Source organism: Sus scrofa, chromosome 17 (assembly GCF_000003025.6).
Source record: "Sus scrofa isolate TJ Tabasco breed Duroc chromosome 17, Sscrofa11.1, whole genome shotgun sequence".
NCBI lineage: Eukaryota > Metazoa > Chordata > Mammalia > Artiodactyla > Suidae > Sus > Sus scrofa.
In genome coordinates, this window is record NC_010459.5 from 53,569,930 (window position 1) to 53,593,891 (window position 23,962).

At 41.0% G+C, this 23,962-nt stretch overlaps 1 long non-coding RNA gene across 3 annotated transcripts in view; it reads left to right on the forward strand.

Moving 5' to 3' along the window:
• LOC110257448 overlaps nt 1-23,962 on the forward strand; it is a 100,365-nt gene that overhangs the window by 43,530 nt on the left and 32,873 nt on the right. The window contains exon 3 of one of the 3 annotated variants that reach the window (XR_002340040.1): nt 5,944-6,224. The exons of 1 other annotated variant lie outside the window; for it this stretch is intronic. This is a non-coding gene — a long non-coding RNA (uncharacterized LOC110257448). Of the gene's footprint in view, nt 1-5,943; nt 6,225-23,962 lie in introns of those variants that run through there. One more of the 3 variants, XR_002340039.1, reaches the window with a different exon arrangement.

Genomic DNA, 23,962 nt, shown 5'->3' on the forward strand with positions numbered 1-23,962 from the left:
TCCACGTTCCTTAAAACAGTTTGGGGGGAAAACCAAGGGACAGGTGGGAGATTCCAGAAAAAATGAGGGAATAGGAATGGCCAGAATGTTAGGAGAACTTGTTGAGTTTGGAGTCAGCGATGCCAGAGCAGGGAAGAGCCGCAAAAAAGGGCTTGACCCAAATGCCACTGAGAGAAGGCGAGGGGAGTTAACGAGGGCAGCGAGGGCAGTGGGGGCCTGGGAGCTGGGGTGGCGGTGGGGGATGTGGGCTTAAGCAAATGGCCGCAGGTCTGAATCGAGTACAACGGTGTTTCCCCGAGTTCAGATTTCAGCTCTTACACATTTCTCACTCCGAATAACCTATACCTGAGTTTAAGTTTTTGCCAGCCACTGTTCTCTAAAACAGGAATTGCTAAGAATGATAAAACTCTTACATTAAGGGCTGTGAATTTACAGGAAATTATTGAAATGTGCTTAACTCTTGATCCTCACAACCAAGAATTTTTAAAATGCTTAAACCGTTTCATCATAATTTTACTTCTTCTCAAACAAAGTATTTTGAGATAATTTTTATGGAAGATGCCGTATAAAAATAAATTGGTTTGAAATGGCAGAGGTTTTAAAAGATTATAATAGATTGATAAAGTGGGTCACCTCTTTACATGTCTGGCGTGATGCCCAGAGATAGAAAGTAAAAAAGTAAGTAAGAGACAAAAGTTGGGATGGGCCAGGAAGCCTTTTAGCTGAGAAAAGCAACCACACTAATATGCAATGAGAAGAGCGACCGTTCAGCTTTCAAAGAGTGACCTTTGTCCTCATGTTCAAAATATATTCTGGTGGAGAACCCTCCAAGAATTTGAAAGTTTATGAGAGCTAAGAGTAGTGTACAGGTGTGCATGTGTGTGCCAGTGTGTGTGCAGGTGCTGAGGTGGACATAAAAAGCAGGAAGGATGGGGAAGGTAGTAAAAAAATCAGAACGCTTGCCCTTGGGCAGCTGGGTATGGGCCTAGGAAACTCTGCTGGTTTGTCAATATATTGATGCCGCCCTTTCACACCTGGTGAAATCTTGGGGCTCCAGTGCATGCACGTCTTCCTGGCATGAACTCTTTTTTTTTTTTTTAAAGAAATAGTGACTTAAAAAAACACAATAGTAATTTGGGCTCAATGCAGACAATACAGAATAGCATATGCACAAGCCACTCCAGATCCCTGACAGTGTAGGCCAGGGTTTTAGAACCACCTGGAATCACACCCTCCGGAGCTACATGCTACAGATGTGGGATCTTTGGTCTCACCTTAGACCAGGTGTGTCAGAGTTGGGAATCTGCCTTTTTCTTCTTGATGTTGTTGAGTTCATTTATACATTTGAGTTTACACTTTATTTACTTTACATAAATGAAAAATATTTATAGGCATGAACTCAAAAGATTTAACAGATATACAGGGAAATGCAAGACTTGGGCCCATCCTTGATTTTCAGGATCGTTGTTCTCCTCCAAGATGTAGATCCTGTTACCAGATCCCTCTAGAGGCTTTCAGTACTTGTGCAGGTGTATCGACAGCCTGTCTGTCTATTTATCTATCTATCTAGTATCCATCTATATCTCCCTCTCTCTCTATTATATAATAGACTAAACGTACACACATATACATATATACATATATCTATTTATATGTTTTTATGTTGAAAGCAGAAAGGGTAGCAGACCACGTACATGGTTCTGATTTTTTTGCTTCACCTTGGGATAATGCCACATACATGCATTCAGAGCTGCCTTGTTAGTTTTTAGCCATTGACTTGATACGTCCTAACTGGTCAGTCTCCTCTTGATGGATACTTAGGTGGTCTCCCATATTTGCCTCTGACAGACAATGTCATAATGAATATCCTTGTTATTTTTATACATAAGGAACACATAATCGTATCAGCGGGTCTCTTCAGTTTCAAGCCACAGGAAATGAACTCTGGCTTATTGAAACAGAAAAGGAATTTATTAGAGGATGTGCAGAGGCCAGAGGACCAGAGAAGCCAGGAAAAGGGCCAAAGTACATCTGTGGGAGGCACTGGTATCCTGAGGATACTGCTGGGCCCAGACGCTGCGCTCTGCACCAGAGAGACTCTCACCAGCCGGAATCACTGCGACTGCCCTTTCTGGAAACCAGATGTAGCGCGGCCACTGCTGATACCCCTTTGCTAGAACAGATGATGCACAAGCGCTGCTTCTTTGTGTCATAAGCTCCTGAAGGCTCACTTGCTTGTCGGAGCCTAGGTTGTATACCCTCACGACAGAGGGCTCCAGGAAAGTGAGACCATAGCTTCCGCTGTGGGACTTTGTCTCTGACCTCCACCGTGTTTCTTAGGAGCGCCAAGTCCTTAAACAGGAGAGGGTGTATTGACTGGGTTTCTTCCCAAAGCGGACCCGTTTCCAAGAGATTGGGTTCAGGGAGTGTATTTGGAAGATGATTTAAGGAAGCACAAGGAAAGTTATGGGGAAAATGAGACAACGAAGCGGGGAAAGTCAGTAAAAGGTGCATCAGCCAGTGGCTTTTCATGGGGGCATCTGGGGCTCCATCCTGCTGAGGACCCGCTGAGCAACTGTGTAGGACAAGCTTCAGAACTGACCCACCAGAAGGTACATTGGTGCAGCCACTGTGGAAAACAGTATGGAGGTTCCTCACAAAAACTAAAAATAGAACTACCATGTGACCCAGCAGTCCCACACCTGTACATCTATCCAGAGAAAACCATAATTCACAAATATACATGCACCCCGATGTTCCCTGCAGCACTATTTACGATAGCCAAGCATGGAAGCAACCTAAATGTCCATTGACAGAGGAGTAGATAAAGGAGATGTGATGCACACATACAATGGAATATTGCTCAGCCATAAAAAAGAGTGAAATAATGCCGTTTGCAGCAACATGGATGGACCTAGAAACTATTGTACTAAGTGAAGTTAGTTAGACAGCGAAAGACAAACATTATATGATATCACCTATATGTGGAATCTAAAAGAAAAGGATACAAATGAACTTATTTGCAGAATAGAAACAGACTCACAGACGTTGAAAAACTTATGGTTACCAATGGGGACAGTGGGAGTGGGTGGGAGGGATGAACTGGGGGTTTGGGATTGGCATATGCACACTGAGATATATGGAATGGCCAATGGGGACTGCTGTATAGCACAGAGAACTCTACCTGGTATCCTGTGATAATCTATGTAGGAAAAGAATCTGAGAGAGAATGGATATACTTTGTTGTATAGTAGCAATCATCACAATTTTGTAAATTAACTAAGCTTCAATAAAACTTAAAAAAAAAAGAACTGACCCACAAAGAGGTGGGAAAGCTGGAGTATGATTCCTCCAACTCCCATTCTTCTCTGGATGAGAAGTCCTCCTGGCCTCAGAGCAAGCTCCCCAGGAGACAAAGAGTCATGGATGCTTGAAGTCGGAAGTTGTCGGTGTGTGCAGAAAATGTCCACCTTGGATCCTGGTCACCTTGGAGATGGGCCAAGAGTAGAGGGCTGGCTAACCAAAGACAAGAGGGTGAGAAGACTTTAAAAAAGAAAGAAAATAAATAATCTCATACACAAAAGAGTGAACACAAGTATGGGTTACCCATTGGTGGCTGTACAAATAACTTCTTGATGTATCTGATCCCTGATGAAGAATGTGTAAGAACACTGATAGCAATAGGATCAATATTGTGAGAAACTTCTAATTTGTTTACTATTGGTAGATACCAGCTAATGGAAGGACATCAGACACAATGTTTGTTTTATAATTATCAGCTTATGGGAATATGTTTCTATATGCCAATTTTTTTTTTTTCCCTGAGCAGTACTGATGAGTACACACGAAACTGTGACTGCACCATTAGGTTTGATGAATCCATATAATTGCTGCACAAATATTTTGAATTTAATTGCATGTAATGTAGTTAACACTCTGTTATCAGTGCCAATAAGGAGAGCAGTGGCATGGATAATTCAAAACAGTGGAAAACCCAAAATCATTTATGTGAGCTTTGGAGGTCCATATTTGACTCAGGGCTACAGATTCACCTTTCTAATTACATTTTGTTTTAGGCTAGTAGGAAAATTTATTTTCATTTGATAAAACATGGACGGATGGGAGAGGAAACTTGTGGAGATGTATTCTGGGTGTTGGTAGAAGCTGGCATTCGAAGTTTTCAACAGATAGCCACTTTTAGGTGATGGAGAGTTCACCGGCTCCAATCTCATTAAAGTGAGTCAGATTATTTCTCTTCATTATTCATGTATGTTAAATACCAGGCACTGTATGAAGTCTTTCACAAAGATGATCTCATGCCTTCCTCAAACCATCTGTCATCAGGGGATGTTGTGTGGTGCAGAAGAATGAAACTTCCAGAATCAAACGGTGAAGGTTCTATATCTTAGTTTTTTCCATGTTGTTTGTTGTGTAAAATGAGTTCAAGCTGCTCAATTAGACGAATTTCCTCCTCTGTCCATACTAATAGTGGTTAACCCATAGCTCTGTTGATGGCCCATGGTGACTGAGATCACCATATAAACATGGTGCCTGGCTTACTACTATTTATTATGCCCGGTCCATTTTGCAGAGAGAATTAGTTTCAAAGTCTGCATTCGAAGCTTGTTCTGTGTCCTCCCCAGATTGAGCTCAAGGAAGCCTCAAGAATAGTGCTTCTCAAACTTTTAAGTGCATGCAGCTCACCCGGAGACCCTGCTGAATGCAGATTCTGACTCAGCAGGTCTGGACTGGGTTTGCATTTCTCACAAGCTCCCAGACTCACGCTGCTGACTTGTGGACCACACACTGAGTAGCCAGGCACCGGATAGTTTGGCTCAAACATTGAATTTCAGTTTGGTGTTCCCCTTTGCATCCATAAGCAGGTTGAGAGAGGAAGCAGTGCTTTCTGCTTGCTCTTCTTTGCTGCATGTGGTCCAGCCCAGGTCCCAGACTTCCATGACGTTTTCCTCTTCCCTCACATCCTTTGGGTTTGTCCCTTGTCCTCTTATTTGCTATAACTACATGTGTGGTCGCATGTTGGGAAGCAATACAGGGAAGCAACTATGAACACAGACTCTGGGATCAGCAGGCTTGAGTTTGAGTTGCAGCTCAGCTGGAACTGCTCTGAACTTCAGCTTCCTCATCTGTGACGTGGACACAATGAACTCACCTATTAGGGTCATTGTGAGTCTCAGACCAGATGCTTAATGTAAAAAGTCTTAGCTCAGTGCTTAGCACTGAGCTCCACAAGGCTGTAAGTAGTATTGGGGTGGGCTCTGTGGGTGTTTTGTCATCTCGACAGTGCGTCTAACCCAAAGATGGCTGCCTCTCTCTTCTTCTTTTTTTAAAATTAATTAAATTAATTTTGTATTAGGATATAGCTGATTTATAGTGTTGAGTCCATTTCACTACAGCGACCCAGTCATCCATACATATATACGTTTTTTTCTCATATTATCTTCCATTATGGTCTATTCCAAGAGACTGGATACAGTTCCCTGTGCTGTGCAGTAGGACCTCATTGCGTACTTGTTCTAAATATAATAGTTCGCATCTACTAACCCCCCAATCCCATTCCCTCCCCTCCCCTTTGGCAACTGCAAGTTTGTTCTCTATATTTGTGAGTCTGTTTCTGTTTTGTAGATAGGTTTGTTGTGCCTTACTTTAGATTCTACATATAAGTGATCTCTTATGGTATTTTTCTTTCTTTGTCTGACTTACTTCACTTGGTTTGAGAATCTCTGCTTGTATCCATGTTTCTGCAAATGGCATTATTTTGTTCTTTTTTAATGGCTGAATATATATATATATATATATATAATGGCTGAATGTATATATATATATACCACAAGCTGACTCTCTCTTCTTTGCCAGAAACTCACTTTGCCAGTATTCCTTTTAGCTAATAGTCATGTGATCCAGTTCTGGCTAATGAAATTTAAGATTTTTTTTCTAGGAGCTTCTGGACAAAACCCCCCTGGGATTTGGGAAAGAGCCACTTGAGGAGAAGGCCTCTGTCCCTTCTGTGTTTTCTACCTCCAGTGTCCTGCCTTTGCCTGAGGTTGTGATGGCTGGGGTTGTGGCAGCTTTCTTGTTACCGCAGTGCCACATGTCCTATGTTGAGCCCGCGTTGCAACTCAATTTCTTCCTCTGTCCAGTCCTCCTTCCCTCCTCTTCCCTCAAGAATGTTGATCCTAAGAGCACTTCCTAATAAAATCCTTGCATGCTAATCTCTGTCTCAGAGTCAAGTTTCCTGGCAACCCAATTTACATGAATGTATTTGTAAATATGTAAATAAAAATGACGTGGATTTTGGCTACCTACAAGGATTTCTATATTGCTACAAAATAATTAACATTTATCTTGTTGTTTGCATGCATATTTATTTCTGATATCTGAATTCCCTTCTAATGTTAAAGGGAATTTTTTTTTCACCATATAAATTTTGGTTAGAATCTGATGCTTTAATTCAAAACTGAAGATACCAAATGCTCACTTTCCTAGACTCTCTTGCCGCTAGGATGTCCTGTATTTCTCTGTGGGAAAACTCCTTCTGAACTCTGCCTCAGTAGACAGAGATGGTCATGAAATTGTGGCGGAGGGAAATCTTTTCAGTGATGATGAAGCTGTGTTCATACTTGTGGTACAGCAGTGCCAGTTCATGGGAATGGCCTCCTTCCAGGGCTCAAAGTCAGCAGGATTAGTGGTGCTGGCAGAACAGGCTGTAGGCGCCATCATCTGTGGCCACAACCTGTCCTCACCAGACTATAATAAAAGCTATAATGTGCTTTTTCTGTAATTCTAGACGAAAAGCCACTTTTTGTATTGTCATTTCTCTAAGCCTTGTTATCTAGCCTTCCTGAATGTTTCTGTGAGCTTCCCAGTAACCTTTTCTATATAAATCAGCCAGAGTCGATTTTTCTTATTCGCATCCCAGAGCCATGGCTGGGGCACACCACTTAATATTTAATTTGTATCTGTGGACATTTAAGGTCTTGATGTGTTATCAGTATCATTGCTGATAACAACATAACTACCATGTAAAGATTCATAGTTCACTAAATGCCTACACATGGATTATTTCATTTATTCCTCATATGGCACTGTGGGTTAGCATACTTTATTTATTTATTTCTGGCCGCACCCACAACACGTGGCAGTTCCTGGGCCAGGGATTGAACCTGCACTGCAGCTGTGACCTGTGCCACAGCTGTGGCAATGCTGGATCCTTAGCTTGTTGCGCCACAGTGGAACTTCCAAATATACTTACCTTATAGATTATCATCTAAGAGATGAAGGACCTACCTAGGTTAACTAGTAAAAAACAGAGCTGGACTGGAACCTAAGCCTTCTATTTAATGCTTTTAAAGTTTGAAGTCCATTGGTAGCAAATACTGTACTACCCCAAAATCTCAACCTCTGATCATGTTGGATAATAGAGGTGTTTTAAGGAAAATTTTTCACGCTGGAAAAGAAAAACATCTTCTTCTTAATTCAAATAATACATAAGAGTAGAAGATGAAAAGGTAACCAGAGAAAACAAATGCAAACAGTTTCTTTTGTATTTCTCTAGAAATTTTCTAAATATAAAGCATATTAAAATGTGCTCTTATTTTACACAAATCAGCAGATTACACAGAATGTTCTTCAACTTACTATTTCTGGCATTCAAGGAAAAATGTCAGACATCTAGTCAATATTGTTGTATATGGCTTTGCTTAATTCTAACTGGCATTCATTATTATATGCTTAGATCTTAATCTAAATGGTCAGTCTTCTATTGATGTATGTTGTCTTAGCCCTGTTTTCCTAGAAGCAGTGACAGGCATTTGTAAGCACATGATTTACCAATGGAGAGAAATACAGGCCACCCTCCAGAGGGCACTCACATTTGAGCCATTCAGGGCCACCCCTCACTGCTGCCTGGTGGGGGGGGGTGGATACTCATGCATTCAAGGCATCTGGGTGACATTAGCAGCATCAGGTACATATATTTACGTGGTTGCCAGTTTTCTTTTTTCTGTATTAACCTGGTTGTGATGAACATTCTTGTATTCATGTCTCTATGTGCTGTGAGAAATTCTTGGCTGTGAAAATTCTAAACCAAAGGATGTGGTAGAGAATGTTAGATGCCCACCTACTGTCCATTTTTCCTTTCTCCTGAGTGAAAGAACAATTTGTTGGCTGCATCAACACTCCTAGTTCTAAAAAATAGTCATACCTCTCAGCCTTCTGTGAAGGTAGAGACACAGTTTTGATCAATAAAATCTAAATGGAAATCACCAGATACAACTTCCAGGAATACTGGAAGGAAGGCTGCACAGGGTTGAGAGACAGCAACAGCAGCCTTCACCTTGAACATATTCTTTGTCCCTCTGACCCTCCCCTTTTCTTAACTGGAACAGGGATGTGATGCTGGAGGTGGTGCAGCCATCTTGTGATTATAAGTTAACAAGTGCTCTTGTCTGAACAGGAGACATTAAGGAACATTATAAGATGTTTTGGGAGTTCCCATTGTGGCTCAGAAGAAATGAACCCAACTAGGATCCATGAGGATGCAGGTTTGATCCCTAGCCTTGCTCACTGTTAAGGATCTGGCATTGTTTTGAGCTATGGTGTAGGTCACAGACATGGCTCAGATCTGGTGTTGCTGTTGCTGTGGCATAGGCAGGTGGCTACAGCTCCAATTTGACCCCTAGCCTGGGAACTTCCATATGCCATAGGTATAGCTCTAAAAAGAAAAAAAAAAAAAGTTTAGCACCCCTGGACTCTCTAACACAAGCTTCTGTTTATAAGAAGGGGAAAATAATGCCTTAATTGTTTAAGCTTCTAACAGATACAGAGTATGTGTCTTTAAATATTGGTACTTTGATTGTGTAGTGGAGTTTGATTTTGTAAGCTGTTAAGCTCTACAGAAGGGTCTCTCAACCTCAATATTCTTGTTATGTGGGGCAGGATGGTTTTATATTGCAGGAGCCTATCTTGTGCACTGTAGGGTGTTTAGCAACATCCTTGGCCTCTACTCACTAGATGACAGTTGCACCATCTCTTCCCAACTGTGACAAGCAAAATATCTTGTCACAGTATTGCCAAATTGTTAAGAATAACTGCCCCGAAATGAGTAAGGCAAAATCACATATAGTCAAAAAACATACTTGAAAAATCCATGAAATTAATGACAAAATAAAGAATTTATTCATTCCTTCCAGAATATTTATTGAAGCACTACTATGTGCCACATGCTATTCTTGGTGCTACACATGGAGCAGTATACAAGACACAAAAACAAAGATAAAGATCCCTGCCCCCTGCCCACCACCTTCATTCTATCAGGAGAAAACAAACAACATTTTAAAAAATAATATGTTTGGTATCCCTGGGCATACATCTTAATGTATCTTCTTCATTATCACCCATAATAATAGTAAGCTGTGGTTTGGAACAGGAATCCGCATGCTACAGTCAAGGGCCCAATTTGGTCCACCGCTTGTTTTTGTAAATAAAATTTAATTGGCACACAGCTCCACTCATTTTTGTATGTGTTGTATGGACAATGATTGAAAAGAGTAATTGTAACAGAGACTCTGGCCCAGAACATTCAGCTGTTTACTCACTGTCCCTTTGCTAAATTCTGGTTTAGAGATTCCTAATTCAGTGCACATTGCCTTGTTGATTCCCCAGAGCAACCCTGTGAAATGGCTGCTCTTTGATTTTCTGGTGGGAGTTTGAGAGCTTGGATTGACTTGCTCACACGCCCGCTGCAGGTCAGGGTTGTCAGCTCACTGGGGAGCCTATGGCTGTAAAGAGGGTCCCCTTGGAAGAACTCACTGGGAAGGTGACAGACTTGTAGGCAGTGATGGTAGGAGCTGAGTGGACCCCCAAGCATTCTTGGCAGAAGGAAGGTGCCTCGTATGTTTGAGGGACACCAAGAGGTCTGCCGGGCCGATGGGGCAGGGATTTGTGCTCTGAGCATGAAAAGAGGCTGTGGAAGTTTTTGAGCGGAGGAGCGGCACCATCTGACTTATGGCTTTAACGGAAAACACTGTCTCTGCATTAAGAACAGACTGAGAGAGTCCAGGGTTGGGGAGCAGGGGGCCCAGATGGGGTCGGGGTGGTATTAGCTGTAGCTGTGTGGGACGAGGTTGGATTCTGAGCAGACTTTGAAGGGAGACTTGGTTGCTGATGGATTGGATGGGTCGGGGGAGGTTGAGAGAGAAAGGGGAGCCCAGGAGACACCAAGAACTGTCTGAGAACCGGAAAGGTGGGGCAATTGATGGAGATGGGAGAGCAGGAGGGAGGGGCCTGGGAACCAGGAGGTCAGTTCATAACATGTCACGTTTCATTTTTTTTTCTTTTTACAGCCGCACCTGCAGCATATGGAAGTTCCCAGGCTAGGGTTCAAATTGGAGTTGTAGCTGCCCGCCTATGCCACAGCCACAGCCAACGCCAGATCTGAGTCACATCTTCACCCTATGCCACAGCTCGTGGCAATGCTGGATCCTTAACCCACTGAGTGAGGCCAGTGATCAAACCCACATCCTCATGGATCCTAGTTGGGTTCATTTCTCTGAGCCACAGCAGGAACTCCGTAACATCTTATATTGTTCCTTAATGTCTCCTGGTCAGACAAGAGCACTTGTGCCTTACAATCACAAGATGGCTGCACCACCTCTAGCGTCACATCCCTCTTCCAGGCAAGGAAAGGGGGAGGGTCAGAGGGACAAAGAATATGTTGAGGTGATTGCAGCTTGTGGTTGATGCTAGATCCTTAACCCACTGAGTAAGGCCAGGGTTGAATCTGCATCTTCATGGACACTGCGTTGGGTTCTTAACTTGCTAAACCACAATGGGAACTCCTTGAACATGTCATGTTTCAGATTCCTGTTGTGCTCACTGAATTTTTGGAAATGACATGGACTAAAAACAGAAGCAAAGGAAAACCCATCAGCATGTGTTTGGGCTTTCAAGTCCAACTGTCTGACTTTAAGAGAACTGTAGGTTTCGCAACAGTGAATAGAAAGTGGGCAGAGATTCTCAAAGGGTTTCTGGCTGGCTTGTAAGGTTTCCATAGGTTTGTAAACCTTTTTTTGATGGGCAAGTTGTTTTTGGTTTTGTGGGCTGCATTAGTCCGCCAGGGCTGCTGTAACAAAGTACCCCCGACTGGGTGGCTTAAACACCAGAAATCACTTTTCTCAGAATTCTGGAGGCTGCAAGCCTGAGATCAGGGTGCCTGTGTGGTCAGGTGCTGGTGAGGACCTTCTGTCTGACCTGCAAACATCTTATCAGTGAGGTCCTGAGGGTGGGGCCTAATCCCATATGAGGGCTCAGTGAGAAGGCAGCTGTTTGCAGTGATCTTCAGATACATTCATATTGGTATCCAGTCCATTGCATGGGCTACACTGTCTCTGTCTCAACTACTTAACTGTGCTGATGTCATGTGAAAACAGCCAAAGAAAGTGTGTAGACAAACAGGTGTGGCTGTATTGGAATGCAACCTATTTATAAAACAGGCAGCAGGCTAGTTGTTCCCTGGGCTGTAGGTTGCTCATCTCTGGTTTATACAATCCTGTAAATGAAACGTGTGCTAATAGGTAGGTTTGCTCTGAGGACTGGAGGGATCATAACACATGCAAAAGCAGCCTCGCACAGAGCTTGGCGCAGAGTAGGTGCTCAACATATATTTGTTTTGTTTAATGCTCGAATTGACATATGTTCTATACTAAAGTATGTACCTGTTTCCCTAATTGGCACTTCCTGTTCGGCCCCCATCATTCTCATGCCCCCTAGTGTTGCTCTCATGACCCTTTATCTTGCAGTGAGATTGCATCTGACATGGGCATTAGGATCTGCCTTTGTGCCTGATGCAAAAATCATTGTGTCACTAAATCATCTCTAACACGGCTCTACCCAAGGACATTCCCATCAACAGCACAACCTGCAGAGAGTGTCTAAGCTCCAGAATTTTGACCACTTTTTCATATCCGTATCACAGCACTTAGGACAGGGCAGAAGAGAAGCTGATCCATTCATCACGGAACCTGGGGAAAAGCTAAGGACTTCTCTCTAGCGCTGAAAGTTTTTCTGGAACAATAGATGAGGACTTCTGTACAGGGCAATGGACTGGAGTGTAGGGACGGGTTGATAAGATGGTGATTTATTTTGATGTGACTGCGAGGGCTGCAGAGGAATGTTACTACTAGGAGTCTTATTAATACAAAAATATTAAGCCCATTCCTGCTCCCTGCGTGTCTCCGATGGGAAAGATACAACATATAGGAAAACAAGATTCTTTACGAGAAATATTGCTTTGCATGCTTCTCTTTCATTGTTTGTATTGCTGGGAGAAATCAGGAGAGAAACAAGGCAGTGAATGGAGGGAATCATGGGGAAAAATGGCATATTTGGGGTCTGCAAATGGATATTGAAAATGCAGAATAGCCTGCTGATTTGTGATCATATCAGGGCAGGCGCCCCAGCTGGTGGTATTAGTAATGGAATTTTGAACTTTTCAATGGATATGATCCTGTGTACATGTGAATAAGGCATGTGGTCACCTGAATAGTACCACCCAAAGCCCGCATCCCTCAAAAAAAATTTTTTTTCATTACTTGCCTCTCCTTCCCTCTGCTAGAGGGCTTAGAATTTGCTGCAAAAGACGTCTCTCCTTCATGAAAGGAGATTTCATGCTGAAGGAGAATGAACATGAACTTTGGCTTCTGCGAAGAGCTTAAGGTTTTTTGAGTACTGTATTAGTTAGCTATTGATGTGTAACAAAGCATTCCCAAACTAACAGACTTAAAACAACACTAAACATTTATTATCTCATGGTTTCTATGGGTTAGACTGAGAAGTGATTTAACTGGGTGGACCTGGCTTGTGGTCTCTCATGATACTGCAGTCCAGATGTCAGCTGGGGCTGCAGTCTGAAGGCTTGAATCCGGCAGACGAGCGGGTTCACTCCTGAGAAGGGCCACTCACATGGCCCACAGCCTGGTGCTGGCTGTTGGTGGGAGGCCTCAGCTCCTCTTGTTATGGGCCCTCTAGGGGTCTGCTTGAATGTCTTTGCAGCACGAGGGATGGCTTCTCCCAGAGCCCGTGAGACCAAGGCATAAGCTACAAAGTCTTCTATGACCCAGGTGCCAAAATCATACAGTCATTTCCACAACCCTGTCCATAGATCAGCCTTATTTAGCATAAGAGGGGCGCCCACAAGGCTGAGGCTCTTAGGAGGCTAGGATCACTGGGACCGTCTTAGAGGCTGGTTACTGTCGGAGCTACTGTGCATCAGGTACTACTGCCGTGAACTTTGTCTCATTTGATCTTCAGAGGATGGCAGAAATACAGGGCGATATCTACTACTATGACAAACAGAAACCATTTACTCTCACTAAGGTGTCTAGGGTTACATAGCTAGTGAGTTGTGGCGATGTTGGGGGTATAATTGACACAGCTGTGTTCAGAGCCTGTTGATTAACACTGCCTCCCCCCATACCCTCCTTAGAGAGACCTGGGTTCAAGTCCTAGCTCTGCCCCTTGATTACATACGATTTTAGTAATGCAGCCTGTTTATGCTTGTGCAGACCAAGTGTTCTCACACTTTGGAAAGCACAAAGGCAAGTCTTGGCATTTTGTGATTGTCACAACTGTTTTCTTTTTTCTTCTTGAATTTTCTAAACCGGGGTACATAATAAGAGATTGTATGAGAGATATTTTACATAGTGCCTGTATGGAATTTTTTGTTTGTTGTTCTTTTTTAGGGCCGTGCCTGCAGCATATGGAGGTCCCGGGCTAGGGGTCGAATTGGAGCTGCAGCTGCCCGCTGACACCACGGCCACAGCAACTCAGAATCCAAGTGCCATCTGCAACCTATGCTGCAGCTTGCAGCAGTGCTGGATCCTTAACCCACTGAGCGAGGCAAGAGATCAAACCCACATCCTTAGGGATACTAGTCAGGTTCGTTACTGCCAAGTCACAACAGGAACTCCTGAAATGTGTTTTTTTAATTATAAGAGTTATGTATGGGAGTTCTGTCGTGGCGCAGTGGTTAATGAATCCGACTAGGAACCATGAGGTTTGGGTTCGATCCCTGGCCTTGCTCAGTGGGTAAGGATCTGGCATTGCCATGAGCTGTGGTGTAGGTTGCAGACATGGCTTGGATCCCGTGTTGCTGTGGCTCTGGCGTAGGCCAGTGGCTACAGCTCTGATTAGACCCTAGCCTGGGAACCTCCATATGCCGTGGGAGCGGCCCAAGAAATGGCAAAAAAAAAAAAAAAAAAAAAGTTATATATGTATTTTAATGTATATTTGGAAACAATTTATGAATTGTAATTGAGAAATTACTTAATTGAATCTCAGTTTTGTTATCTGTAAAATGAACATAAAATGCTTACTTCTTAGAATTGTATGGATTAAAAAAGACAATGTATATCAAGGGCTGAGCATATTAAAGTTCATAATGGGCACTCATAATGTTTATTACTATTAACCTGTGATAAATGTGAAGTATTCTGGGAAATATTCAAGGTTAAGAACTGGAACTATAATCACCTGCACCTATTTCTGCACTTTCTATATTTTAAGGGAGAATCTCTTAGCTGTTTGAGTTCCATTTAAGATTATGACCCAGTGGTAGAGGAAGCTAAGAAGGAAATGAGATTTTCTTCTTACTTACGTTAATAGCATCAGTGAGAATTAGCTTTTATAGTCACCATCTTGATAAGGTAAGATGTTTAGAAAGCAGGATTTTTTTTTTCTATTTAAGAAAACTGAGTGGCTTTATTTGGTATATAAATATTCCTTGAACAATTTCCTTCCCAGCCCTGAGGATGCCTAATTGCCACAGATGCAGATGTTCTGGCTGTGCTTTCCTTTGGGTACGAATTCACACCACTCTGGTTTACCTTAACTAGAGGGACTTACTTTCCCACAATTTAATTTTCAAGCTCTAATGCAAAGCAGGGTTATTTGCTTTGACAGGCAACTACAGGATAAACAGAAAGGGGCAAATTTATATAGTCAGCTAGCACTCTGCCATTACGAGTAATACGGCTTCACAGGAAAGGAAATGAAAAAAAAAAGATCTCAGACACCATGAGATTCCTTCTAAAGAATGTATTTTCAGTGAACCTTAGAAAACAGAACCAGGAAAGGCTCTTGGAAGACCAGAGGAAATAAATATTGATTGATTGATTCATAATTTGTGTCCCATCTTCTGCAAATAATTTGATGTGGTTTAGAAAAGTCACTGGGTCTTTTTTCTTAAGATATTATTGCCAGAGGTATTCAGATAACTTTGGAATAGATGGTCAAATTTCAGGATGTCCAGCTAGTGGTTTGACTTTCTCTGAATTTGATATTTTTTTTAAGCTTGGTTTGTAATCTTAGTGATGAAAACAAATGGGGCTGAAGAGGATAATGTGATTTAAAATAAAGTATTTTTTCTTTTCTATAATGTCAAAGGCAATGCATGTTTTTGAAAAATATAGCAATTAAATAGTAAAAGAACATATGATATCACTTGTATTTGGAATCTAAACTATGACACAAATCAGCGTATTTATGAAACAAAAACAGACTCACAGGCACAGAGAACAGATTTGTGGTTGCCAAGCAGGGAGGGAGTTGGGGAGGGAAGGATTGGGAGTTTGGGATTAGCAGAGGCAAACTGTTACATATAGAATATACCTGCAGATCAGAGGGACTGTCACGTGTGTCTAGGCAGAAGAGGACGTAGAATCAAACATCACTTTTGTTTGTTTTTTGTTTTTTTGTTTTAACATTTTTAAAAATTAGAGTTGATTTACACTGTTATGCCAATTTCTGTTGTACGGGACAGTGACTTAGTTGTATGTGTGTGTATAAAGCATTTTTCCACATTTCATTGGTCACATGGGCATACCTATCTTCCAGGCAGCAGGAAAGTTAATCCTGTTAAATGCTTAGAAGGATGCGGAGAAAAGGAACCCTCTTACACTATTGTAGGAATGAAAGTTGGTGCCACCACTATGGGAAACAGTATGGAGATTCCCAGAAAGCTAAAAATAGAACTACCATATGATCGAGCAATCCCACTGCTGGGCATATATCTGGAGAAAACCATTTGAAAAGATATATGCACCCCAATATTCCTTGCAGCACTATTTACTATAGCCAAGACATGGAAGCAACCTAAATGTCCATCCACAGAGGAATGGATAAAGAAGATGTGGTACATATATACAATGGAATATTACTCAGCCATAAACAAGAATGAAATAATGCCATTTGCAGCAACACGGATTGACGTAGAAATTATCATGTAAGTGAAGTTAAGCTGTGAAAGACAAACAACATATGATATTACTTATGTGTGGACTCTACAAAAAGGATACAAATGAACTTATCTGCCATTTAGAAACAGACTCATAGACTTTGAAAGCAAACTTATGGTTACCAAAGGGGACATGGTGGTCAAGGAAGCAAGGCACGGGGATTTGGAATTAGCATATGCACACTGAGGTATATAGAATGATTGGTTAACGGAAACTTGCTGTATAGCACAGAGAACTTTACCCAGTATTCTCTGATGGTCTATATGGAAAAGGAATCTGAAAGAGAATGGATGTGTATACACATATAACTGAATCACTTTGTTGAACAGCAGAAATTATCACCACATTGTAAATTAACTATAACGCAATAAAATTGAAAAAATAAAAAAATTAAAAAAAAAAGCTTGGAAGAACAGAGTTCCCGTTGTGGCTCAGCAGGTTAAGAACCTGACATAGTGTCCATGAGGATGCGGGTTCGATTCCTGGTCTCACTCAGTTGGTTAAGGATCTGGCGTTGCTGCAAGGTGCAGCATAAGTCACAAACGTACTCAGATCTGGCATCGCCCGTGGCTGTGGTGTAGGCTGGCAGCTGTAGCTCCAATTTGGTCCCTAGCCCCAGGAACTTCCCATATGCCACAGATGCAACCGTAAAAAGAAAAAAGGAAATATTGGTGAATAGAATCAATGGTTCCCCTTCTTAGTGTCTCATATTACAGCGGGTTGAACTAAGGGATGAGCATTAGTATTTAAGATACTTTCAAATCCCAACAGTTGACCTCCACTTGGGAATTGAGGAGGGGTTCATTCAGAGCAAGATTTTTTTTTTTTTTTTCCCTTCTCACTCTCCACTTTTTCCTCCCATTTCTATTATTTTATTTATTTATTTATTTTTTGTCTTTTTGCCATTTCTTGGGCCGCTCCTGCGGCATATGGAGGTTCCCAGGCTAGGGGTTGAATCGGAGCTGTAGCCACCGGCTTACGCCAGAGCCACAGCAACGCAGGATCCAAGCCGCGTCTGCGACCTACACCACAGCTCACGGCCACACCGTAACCTTGACCCACTGAGCAAGGGCAGGGACCCAACCCGCAACCTCATGGTTCCTAGTCGGATTCGTTAACCACTGCGCCATGACGGGAACTCCCCAGAGCAAGATTTTTGAAGGTCTGCTTTCCTGTTCTTGTTAAGCAGCTACCTACCAAGCAAGTGAGTTAAATAGGGCATCTACTTAAGTTTTCTCAGCAGAAAAGATGTATTCTTCCCAAGTAATTTCAGTTTTAGTCAGCATTCCATTGCCAGCATGTTGTTGGAGCAAATTGGAGGATTTTTAGATTTTTGAGAGAATGAATCATCAAGGAGGAGCTGTTGGGTAAGCCCAAGTTTCAGCTGTCTTTATCTTTTGAGAAGGGTTGATCTCCAGGCAGGAAAAAGTTGGACCCCTGTGTTCATTAAAAAAAAGAGAAAGAATAAGAAAAAAAGAGCTGCTTTTGTTTTGGGTTTAAGAGTCTTTCTTAATAAGGAATAATGAGCATCAATACCTAGTTATTCAGTAAACCAATTAAATTAAATTAGCATAGCCAGGGAAACAAAGGAACAATCCTTCAGCTCTTTCATTTATACTATAGACTCAGCAGTCACAATATAAGACAGAGTAGTAACAATACAGTCTGTAAAGACAATTAATATTAATTTTTCATTTTTATCAAGCTAAAATATTTAAAATGCCTCTCCCCCCAAAAGACAGCTCCAGTATATTATTTCTTTTTTCTTTCCCATCGTGATAAAATTGAGATAAAATTAGCCTTTTGTGCCTTTCCTATTACTGGTTTATGTTCCAGACTGTGTCTTTGAAATGGTTTTAGCCAATCTCCTTTTGGGATTTTCCTATTGCTCAGCCTAGTTAAGCCATAACAAGGACGGGCCATCCCAGTACAGTAAGAATGCTGGCTTTAGAGGATGGTCTTAGGTCAAGAATTATTATTGCTTGAGGCCTCCAAGATCTAGTTATGGGTTTCTGCAAACCCTGTGGGCTCTTATGATAATGCTTTTTCTCCACTATTATTGTTATAAGGCATTAAATCAGTCAGATTCATGAGCAACAAGAGGTCACTGTCTGATTGAAATTCATAAGGTCAAAAAGGAAACTAAAAATCAATTTATAAGATATGAAGATTTAGGTTCAAACTATATCCATGAGCAATAAAATTTCACATCCATAAATGTAAGAAAATCAGTTATTAAACTTGAGGGGGGAAAGAAGACTTATTAAGTTTTACACACACATAAGGCAGCTAACACATAATTTTATCAGACATTACTGAAATCCTGTGTGTAATATAAGCGATGATGGGCTAAAATGCTAAATGGTTTAGCACTAAATTATTAAGTGATGTATCCCTAAGGTATTAAACAGATAGAAAATGCAGAGCAGGTGTCTCTCCTAGCAAGACTTGATCACCAGTTTAAGTGCATATTGATAACAAATGCACTTCAGAGGGAAAATAGTATTAGTAATATTTTTGCTGCGTGAAAGCCTGGTGTCAGGATGACTAAAAGCTTCTACCTGACAAAGAAATGTTCATTTCTTTTTTTTTTTTAAGAAAAAAATTAATCATGATAAATGTTAGGTCCCTATGGAGCAAAAGGGGAATTCTGGAGGGATTTGAGCATTTTGTCTTTTTTCTTCTGTCACCTCTGCATATAAAAAATAAAATAAAATGAGTGTCTATATTATGCAGTACGAATTGAAATTATGAACATAGGGTGGCAAAATAAAGACAGTTTTGCTAGTATGAGTGTGAAGAAAATTTTATGAAAGCAAACATTTGGGTAAAAAAATCCCAATCTCTTAGAACCATAGCACAGTTTATAACCTAACTCTTTGTTTGGCTCGATAGCCATTTTGTCCTGCCAATAAGAGGACAATAGAACCTCGTGATGGTCTGTTTGATCATCAGTGACTCTGGTTGAAAATTAAATAGTGAAAATGTGTGTTTGTGACCTGGACAGCAGTTTTCTTTTGTCTCTTTAGACACATTATAAACCCAAATATAGCTTCTGGTAGGTTTATGGACAAAGGATGCTAATTGGGTCTCCCTGGCCCTTGAGAGTTATGTAAGACTGGCTTAAATTTCACTGCGTACACTCGATGTTCGAGCTGTCTCCTCAAATTTTATAAATTCCCAGGAGGCTTTTATATTTATTTTAAATGTATTTTATTGAAGTCTAGTTTATTTACAATATTGTGTTAGTTTCTGCTGTACAGCAAAGTGGTTCAGTTTTATATATATATATTCTTTTCCAGATTCTTTTTTTATGATAGTTTATCACAGAATATTGAATATAGTTCCCTATGCTAGACAGTAGGACCTTGTTGTTTATCCATTCTATTTATAGTAGTTTGCATCTGCTAATCCCACACTCCCATCCATCCCTCCTTCACTCCCTCTCCCAGGAGGCTTATATTTTTTAATCTATCATTCTTGGATCTGAGTGCTGTGTTTGCTGTATAGCTTTGGTGTAGAAATCTTTTTATATCCCCACCTTGTTTTATTTGTTTGTTTGCTTGTTTTGGCTGCACCTGTGGTATATGCAAGTTCCCAGGCCAAGGATCAAACCCATGCCATAGCAGTGACAATGCCGGCTCCTTTAACCACTAAGCTATCAAGGACCTCCAACCCTACCTTTTTTTTTTTTTTGGTTTTTTTAGGGCTGCACCTGCGGCATGTGGTAGTTCCCAGGCTAGGGGCTGAATCAGAGCTGCAGCTGCCGGCCTGTGCCACAGCCACAGGAATGCCAGATCCAAGCCGTTTCTGCGATCTACACCGCATCTCACAGCAACACCAGATCCCTAACCCACTGAGTGAGGCCAGGGATCAAACCTGCGTCCTCATGGATACTAGTCGGGTTCATTACTGCTGAGCCCTGATGGGAATTCCCATCACCTTGTTTTGACTTATCTCTGCCCAAGTGTTAAACCTTTGATCTCCTTTTTAGAATTATAGACATACATATACAAACCCTCCACTCAAAGAAACCATGTAGAAATACAAATTCAATATGTATAAAAAGTATGCTTAATCCTCATTTTACAGCTATAAAATAGGGCTTAGAAATGTTCAGGAAGCTGCTTAAGACTGTGCAGCGTGTGCATTGACCTGGGACTCCAACATCAACTAAGTTCATGACCTTATCTACTCTCTATTCTACACTTGAGATCTCCTGTTGGTTTAGACATGGACCAGCAAACTATGCCCCACAGGCCAAATCTGGCCCCCAGTCTGTTTTTTATAAATAAAGCTTTATTGGCACACAGCCATGCCCATTTGTTTCCATAAAGTCTATGGCTGGTTTCATGTTGCAAGTTGAATAGTTGAAATGCCTGCAAAGTCTAAACTATTTATCCTTTAGCTCTTTATAGAAAAAGTCTGTGGACCCTTATTTAGATGGTAGACTAATATTTATTCCACGGATAACTAGTTTCATTAACATTAACATGTATGGTATGATTAAAAAGACGCCCAACAGTCTATGATCAAACATGTTTGAGAAATGGTAGATTAGACAAAGCTAAATGGTTATTCTCTGGAGAATGCATACAAATTAGATGCATACAATTTCTCTCCATGAAGGTGATAAAATATGTGGTATAATTGAACTCAGAACTGTGTGTGTGGTGTGTGTGTGTGAGTACACATGTGAGTGTGTGTGCATGTGTGTGTAACATGTCATAGGATACCCTCGAGAAAGACTAGACTGGGTCATAATTTGCGGGATATACTTCCAAAAGACTGCCATTCTAGTTCTTGGAAGTTCCTTGGGAAGGTGGCTAGAGAGGAGCAGAATTTGTAATTTAGGATTGATTATTCTAATATAATCTCTAATATTACTTTAGGACAGTGTTCTCAGTCAGTGATCCAAAGGGTCATTGGAATTTTCTCCAAGCTGGATGGAAGCTAATCATTTTTTGACTTGGTAGGAAAAAATGACCTTCCAGGTAGAACTTTGTTCATTTTTATTTTCCTTCCCATAAATCTCAAGCCTGTCTGTGAGTACCAGCTATAAGTGACTCAATGGATAAACAAAATCAAAGGTTTATTAATAAAAAGTTGGAAATGGCAGGCCTTACTTAGTTTCATTACATGTTTTAAAAAGAGAAAAGGTTTATCTATGGTTGTTACGTTCTTAGCTATATCACGTAGTTATTTTCTGCCTAATGGATTGCTCTTTGTACAGTAGAATAACATATAGTGTATTTCATGGTGTTCTGTGAATAGAGTGCAGGGCTTTCAGGGGTTTAGCTGGCTTTAGGAGGTTGGGACAGCAGTGTTAAGTGATGGAGGACTGGGTGAATCGCAACTCACTTGGTGGTAGATGACAAAAACCCAACTCAACTTGATAAGCAATTATCTCTCTTACCGGAGAGCAGAAGTGGATGTGGCTTCAGACATGGCTGTCTCTAGGAGTGCAAATGACATAACCAGGATTCTCTCTCTCCATTACTTTGCTCTGTTTCCTCTGGTTGATTTATTCTCATGGAGTATCTAGATTATTGGCATTTCTGGTTCATGTTTTGCCTATAGGTAAAGATTCCAGATTTTCTTAAACAACTTTATGTCAGTTCCTGAGCAAGCCTTTGATCAGTCCTGCCTGGCTCATTTGCCCAATGCTGGACCAATCACAGTGTTCAGGACGAAGCATTCTGATTGGTCAGACTGGGTCTCATGATCAGATGTGTGGCAAAAAAAGAGACCCCCATGTTTGACAGTCCCCCAAGAGGTAGAAGTATAAATTCTTAAAAAGAAAGAGAAGAGACTATGGCCTGAAGAAAACAGTGAAAAGCTAATGAGGAAAATCCAGAGAGTGCCACTATCAGATATAGGAGGCAGAGACATTGGCCAGGGTGAAAGAAAAATATGGATTTAGGAAACAGGAGATCCCTGTTGATGCTAGAAGGTAAGCTTCTTGAGGCCAGAATTTATGTTGTTTACGACTTCTAAAATAGGGCTTGGCACAAAGGAAAAACTCATTCATTGAGAGAACGAATTAATTGAAAGAATAGCAGGGGGCCATGGAATTCAAGAATTACCAGCAAATACGATGGATATCCAGGGTGTGATGTAGATTTTAAAATGCCCACAATTGTCCACTCCTTCTATGAAGAAGGGGAGTCTGTGTCTCCACATCCCACCTGCATCTGGGTAGGGAACATGACTTCTTTGCAGGAAGGAACATCCGCAAACACTAAGCAGAACATCAGGCAGAAGCCTGAAAGCCGCTTAGGCCTTGGGCAGGCCCTCTTGCTGCTCTCAGCAGCATTGGATGGAGGCTGAGCTAACCTGCTGGGGGAGGAGAGACCCCGCACACAAGAGCCGAGGTGCCCCAGCCCAGAGCCAGCCAAACCCCCAGCTGCCTCAGAGCCCAGTCACAGACTCACCTGTGAGTCTCCGCCAAATGAAACACCCTGGCCCAGATCAGCAGAACCTCCCAGGTACAATAGCCAGTTTGTAGACTTAGGAATTAAATAAAAGTTCTTCTTTTTAAACCACTGAGTTTGGGGAGGAGGTGAGTATGCAATACACACTTACTTGTATGGTCAGTTAGGCCCTTGCCTAACTCTAAAAAGAAATATTTTCAGAGTCCAAGCCTCTGAGGACTGTTTTCTTCTTGTGTTGGTTTACTCTAAGGCCCAGAAGGTTCAAAGTCCTCAAGTTCATGCCTTGGTTTTTCTGTCTCTCGGTGCAGATACATGTCTAACATTTGCATTTGGATCAGTCTTTCTGTATTTCCCTGCCAGATTTTCAGTGGAGGAGGAGAGAGTGTTTTATAATTATTAGTATTATTTTATTGTCACATATATATCTCAGTTAATGCCAACATGATTGTTCTTGCTGTTGTAACCTGAATTAGAAATTTTCATGGCCGGGTATTGATCATTCATGTAATTGTATGACAAAGGAAAAACAATTCCCTCTCTGCTTTTGAGAAATCAAAACAGTGAGGAGAAAGGATGAGGCAAATAAAAAATCAAAACATGCATGGTATTTTAAGAGGCACAGTCTTTATTATTATTTTTTTTCTTAAAAAGAGAAGCTAATCTTGTTTAGGGAGTTTCTGTTATAATAAATATCAATAAAATTGTTTGTTAGGGAGTTTAAAAAATACCTGCTTATTTGTAATGATTTCCAGGTAAAGTTTTGTCAAATTACTCTTGCTTTATTATATTAGGTATGTTTTTATTATATTAAAATATAAATTATATTACATAGCATTATAAATTGTTATTAAAGTGATCTGCAGCATAACTAGCAGAGAACTTAAATATAACTGTAAAAACTGAAATAAAAATCTATTAATGCAATAAACCTACTTAATAAAAGTTACTTTCATATTCAAAAACAAAATATTAAGGCATGCTTCAGATTTGAAAGTCAAAAATGAGGGAATAAATTAGTGAAGGTTAAGAACCTTGTAGCAGCTGACTAACAAAGCTCTAGGGGATTATAAAATTTCATGCTCTTGTAATAAAAAGGATAAAGGATTGGCTGGAAGACCACTAAAAGTTAAAATAAATGAACATAAAGGAGATGAAAAAGTCTGACTTGACTGAGACCACTAATGTGTAAAGACTAAAGAGATGGCATTAAAGTGTTAG